General features: G+C 42.9%; 2 pseudogenes; both read left to right on the top strand.

The window, feature by feature from the left end:
• Positions 1-1,980: 1,980 nt before the first annotated feature.
• Positions 1,981-2,509, top strand: LOC102469699 (sigma intracellular receptor 2 pseudogene; annotated as a pseudogene).
• Positions 2,510-3,956: 1,447 nt separating this feature from the next.
• Positions 3,957-4,485, top strand: LOC102469276 (sigma intracellular receptor 2 pseudogene; annotated as a pseudogene).
• The last annotated feature ends 1,286 nt before the right edge of the window (positions 4,486-5,771 follow it).

Here is a 5,771-nt window from a genome sequence, read left to right as displayed (position 1 = left end):
CTTTCTGGTGAGCATGTGCACCCTATAGCAAAAACCTCTCCAAAATAAAAACAAAACAAAACAACAACAACAACAAAAAACCTTTTGGGGGCTGTCTTCACGGTGCAGCGGTAATGCACTGCTCAAGAGAAAGTGGATTTCATATAGTGACCATAGTTCAAATTTCTGGTGGTTAGTTTGAAACATGCTGGGCACCCATACCAGTGCATAAGATCTCATGAGATGGAGGACTGGAGGGAGGGGATAACAACATGGCCAGAACTTAGGAAAGGTGTTCATTTCTCTCTATCTCTCACTGTCACATGTATGTACATGCTCTATCACAAATAAAGGAAAATATATGTATAGAAATGCTTTTGAATGTATCAGAAACATAATTTTTTTTCTTTAGTGTTATTAATAATTTTGTTTTCTTTTTGTCTTGAATCCAAGAAGAAATAAATGTAACACTTTCCTAAAGATGTCTACTTGGTCTTTCTTTTCTTGTTTTTTTTCCTTCCTTCCATTTTTAAAATTGTGCTATAGGATGTGTGCTCTCTTGAGAGAGACAGAAAGAGAGGCGGAAGTAAGGAGGGATGGCCACACTGTAATCCTTTCTCCTGCATTCTCATCTCAAGATTTTGGGCAAGCCCATAGATGTGCCTGGTGTGTTTTTAAAGCTGTTGGGTCTGGGGACTTGTACTTCACAGTAAACCACGTAGGATCCACCTGTCTTAACCACTATCCAACACTTATTTTCCCTTAAGTGTAAATATTTCTTTTTTCACTGAAGTCAGTTGAAAACATATTTTTTGAACTGTTTGCACTGATTTTGGAGAGGTTTTTTGTTTTGTTTTGTGTTGTTTTGTTTTGTTGCTATAGGGCGTGTGCCCTCACCAGAAAGACGGAGAGAGACAGAGAGATAGAAAGCGAGAAATCACCCCCCCAGGGGAATGGCCACGCCACAATCTCTTCTCCTCCATTCTCCTTTCGGGATCTTGGGCACACATGCACAAGCACCCGGCGTGAGTTTAAGCCACCAGGTCTGGAACTCAAACCGCAGTCAACTACAAGGGAGTTCAGCAACATAGCCATTATGCCAACTGCTGGTCCCAGCATTGATTTTAATCATACATAGTCAACTTTATTATAATCAGAACATAGCTTTATTTATTTGTTTGTTTGTTTGTTTGTTTGTTTATTTATTTATTTATTTATAATTTTTCACTATAGGGCATGTGCACTCACTTGCTCACCTGGAGAGACAGAGAGACAGAAAGTGACAAATCACTCCCCAGGGGAGGATGACCACGGCACAATATTCTCCTCCATTCTCCTCTCAGGATTTTGGGCATGCACACACATGCACCTGGCATGAGTTTCAAGCTACCAGGTCCAGGCTCCAACATCAGTCAACTATATGGGAGTCCAGCAACATAACCATTGTGCCATCTACTGGTCCCAAGAAATCTTTTTAAGCAATTTGTTTTATATGAGATGATTCTTTTCTAAAAAGTTTTTTGTTTTGTTTTTTTGAGAGAGAGAGAGAGATTCTTGTCCGGGTCCTCATGTCATGACCCTCCCCAACTCTGCAGTCAGCCAGGATCACAAGCCTTTGTGAGTGTGCCAAGCCTTTTGAGAAGGACCACGAATTCCAACCTGGAGCCTTTCCATATTTCTCCAGCATCATTAAACAATTCTCTCACTCCCTGCACTATTGTGGGTGGGCCTATTAAGGTAATTTTTAGTAAACTAGTCACTTATTGTGTGACTATGGGTATATAATATGGAGCCTCCACAGCCCCGTGAATCTTGTGCTGTTTTCTGACTTTTACATTCCATGTCCCCTTTTCCTTCTTCTGTTTATTTATAGAATTCAGATTCCTTATTATTTGTAACATGCACCTTCCAAACTCTTAAAATTGATAACCTTAAAATGTGGTAAGACCCATGTCATCTGGTCCCAGTGAGCGTCCCTTCCACCCGCCCAACTGACGAGTGATGGGGACTCTGAGCACCAGGCTCTGCGTGGAGTGACTGCTGGGCCTCTACTTTCTGTGCCACATCCCCATCACCCTGTTCTTGGACATGCAATTGGTGCTGCTGACTGAACTCCACCTGGTAGCGTTTAGAAACCTGCTGTAGTGGTATGCTGAGGAGTTCAGAGAACCTCTGCTCCAGGATCAACAGGTGTGGTTTAAGTCCTTTCTGTTCTGCAGCTTGTGTTTTAGCTGTCCTTCTTTCCCTTTGCAACGTATGCCTTCCTCTAAGGAAGCTGCAGGTAGATCCACGCCCCTGCAGTCATCTACACAGTTCACACCACGACCACTTTAGTTCCAATTCTCTCCACCATTCTAGTTGAGGAATTTTCCAAGGCCAGTTGTTTCAAAGGACAAAGACCTGAGACTTTTGGCCAATGACTAGCCCTCCTATCAGTCTATGCCCCTACTTACTCATCCCTTTTATACTCCTGCTTTTCATGTTGTGGAATACCTACTTCAAGTATGTGGAGAAAAGAAAGAAAAAATGAGGGAACCGCTACTGGCCCAGACTGGGGAGAGATGCCCATAAGGCAGCTGCCTATTGGGCCCAGTACAAGGACAAATACCCATGTCCCTCAGTAGCAATTAAAACCCCAGCAGTGACACACAAGAGCAAATGGTGGCAGGAAACACCTGAGAACTTCACTTTCCAAGGGTATTGGGATGAACAGCCTGATGAACTGAGGGTGGTCAGAAGGGTAGAGGGGTGCGGGCGAGGTGACAGGGAAATGGTGCCAAGTACCTTGTTCTGTGCCCACATTCCACTGCAGGATTACTAAAAGCAGGACTCAAACAGAATTGGAATAAACTTCGATGAACGTGACCTGCTTGACATGTTCATGTGTCATGTTCATTCAAACACACTTGACTAAGCCTGACTCTGGATTCTCCATACTTTATCACTGGTCTGCAAAGTGAAGAGGGCAATTTTCTAGGCCATTTTAAACTTTGAAATTATGCCTCTTGAAGATATATTAAAAACTATACTATGTTTTCTAGCTTCCACCTCTACCCCAGAAGAAGAAAATATAAAAAAGGAGTTTCTTTTTTTTTTGATTTTAATCATACATAGTCAACTTTATTATAATCAGTATTTTTATTTATTTATTTGTTTGTTTGTTTGTTTGTTTGTTTATTTATTTATTTATTTATAATTTTTCACTATAGGGCATGTGCACTCACTTGCTCACCTGGAGAGACAGAGAGACAGAAAGTGACAAATCACTCCCCAGGGGAGGATGACCACGGCACAATATTCTCCTCCATTCTCCTCTCAGGATTTTGGGCATGCACACACATGCACCTGGCATGAGTTTCAAGCTACCAGGTCCAGGCTCCAACATCAGTCAACTATATGGGAGTCCAGCAACATAACCATTGTGCCATCTACTGGTCCCAAGAAATCTTTTTAAGCAATTTGTTTTATATGAGATGATTCTTTTCTAAAAAGTTTTTTGTTTTGTTTTTTTGAGAGAGAGAGAGAGATTCTTGTCCGGGTCCTCATGTCATGACCCTCCCCAACTCTGCAGTCAGCCAGGATCACAAGCCTTTGTGAGTGTGCCAAGCCTTTTGAGAAGGACCACGAATTCCAACCTGGAGCCTTTCCATATTTCTCCAGCATCATTAAACAATTCTCTCACTCCCTGCACTATTGTGGGTGGGCCTATTAAGGTAATTTTTAGTAAACTAGTCACTTATTGTGTGACTATGGGTATATAATATGGAGCCTCCACAGCCCCGTGAATCTTGTGCTGTTTTCTGACTTTTACATTCCATGTCCCCTTTTCCTTCTTCTGTTTATTTATAGAATTCAGATTCCTTATTATTTGTAACATGCACCTTCCAAACTCTTAAAATTGATAACCTTAAAATGTGGTAAGACCCATGTCATCTGGTCCCAGTGAGCGTCCCTTCCACCCGCCCAACTGACGAGTGATGGGGACTCTGAGCACCAGGCTCTGCGTGGAGTGACTGCTGGGCCTCTACTTTCTGTGCCACATCCCCATCACCCTGTTCTTGGACATGCAATTGGTGCTGCTGACTGAACTCCACCTGGTAGCGTTTAGAAACCTGCTGTAGTGGTATGCTGAGGAGTTCAGAGAACCTCTGCTCCAGGATCAACAGGTGTGGTTTAAGTCCTTTCTGTTCTGCAGCTTGTGTTTTAGCTGTCCTTCTTTCCCTTTGCAACGTATGCCTTCCTCTAAGGAAGCTGCAGGTAGATCCACGCCCCTGCAGTCATCTACACAGTTCACACCACGACCACTTTAGTTCCAATTCTCTCCACCATTCTAGTTGAGGAATTTTCCAAGGCCAGTTGTTTCAAAGGACAAAGACCTGAGACTTTTGGCCAATGACTAGCCCTCCTATCAGTCTATGCCCCTACTTACTCATCCCTTTTATACTCCTGCTTTTCATGTTGTGGAATACCTACTTCAAGTATGTGGAGAAAAGAAAGAAAAAATGAGGGAACCGCTACTGGCCCAGACTGGGGAGAGATGCCCATAAGGCAGCTGCCTATTGGGCCCAGTACAAGGACAAATACCCATGTCCCTCAGTAGCAATTAAAACCCCAGCAGTGACACACAAGAGCAAATGGTGGCAGGAAACACCTGAGAACTTCACTTTCCAAGGGTATTGGGATGAACAGCCTGATGAACTGAGGGTGGTCAGAAGGGTAGAGGGGTGCGGGCGAGGTGACAGGGAAATGGTGCCAAGTACCTTGTTCTGTGCCCACATTCCACTGCAGGATTACTAAAAGCAGGACTCAAACAGAATTGGAATAAACTTCGATGAACGTGACCTGCTTGACATGTTCATGTGTCATGTTCATTCAAACACACTTGACTAAGCCTGACTCTGGATTCTCCATACTTTATCACTGGTCTGCAAAGTGAAGAGGGAAATTTTCTAGGCCATTTTAAACTTTGAAATTATGCCTCTTGAAGATATATTAAAAACTATACTATGTTTTCTAGCTTCCACCTCTACCCCAGAAGAAGAAAATATAAAAAAGGAGTTTCTTTTTTTTTTTTTTCTTAAGATTTCCTTAAGCCCTAGTATGACTTTTAGTCAGAAATGGGTTGAACTGGGGGGCCAGCAGTTAGCATAATGGCTATGTTGCTGGACTCCCATGTAGTTGACCGCGGTTCGCGTCCCGGACCCAGTGGCTTGAAACTCACACGTGTGCGTACGTGCCCAAGATCCCGAAATGAGAATGGAGGAGAGGGGATAGCGGCATGGCCATCCCCCCTGGGGGGTGATTTCTCGCTTTCTGTCTCTCTGTCTCTCTGTCTTTCTGGTGAGTGCACATGCCCTATAGCAAAAACCTCTCAAAAAAAAAAAAAAAAGAAAAAAGAAAAGAAAAGAAATGGGTTGAACTGAAAGAAGTTTTGTTTCTCTCTTACATAGGCCATCCTAGGAAAAGAAATTTTTTTAAAGAGTCACCTTGGTCATCCTCTTATTTTCAAATCTTAGTTTTCCATATTTTTAGACTTGATACTAGTCCCTTTACCCTGAAGTCTGGTGCCTTAAGCCAGTTAGAATCTTAGCCCCAGCTGCTTGAAAAATCCCATTGTGCCAAAACCAGGCTGGAGAAATCCCAAAAGGATGGAGAACGGACTGCAGTGTAAACATGCCCCACGCAGAGGTACTTTCTCTCTGTCTTTGTCAAATTAAAGAAAAAGAGACAGAGACAGAGAGACAGAGGGAGAAAAAAAGAAAAATAGAAAGTGGCTGGAGATCCCAAACCTT

The sequence above is a fragment of the Tupaia chinensis genome, unplaced genomic scaffold (assembly GCF_000334495.1).
Source record: "Tupaia chinensis unplaced genomic scaffold, TupChi_1.0 Scaffold000244_1, whole genome shotgun sequence".
Lineage (NCBI taxonomy): Eukaryota > Metazoa > Chordata > Mammalia > Scandentia > Tupaiidae > Tupaia > Tupaia belangeri.
This window is presented reverse-complemented; position numbering and strand designations above follow the sequence as displayed.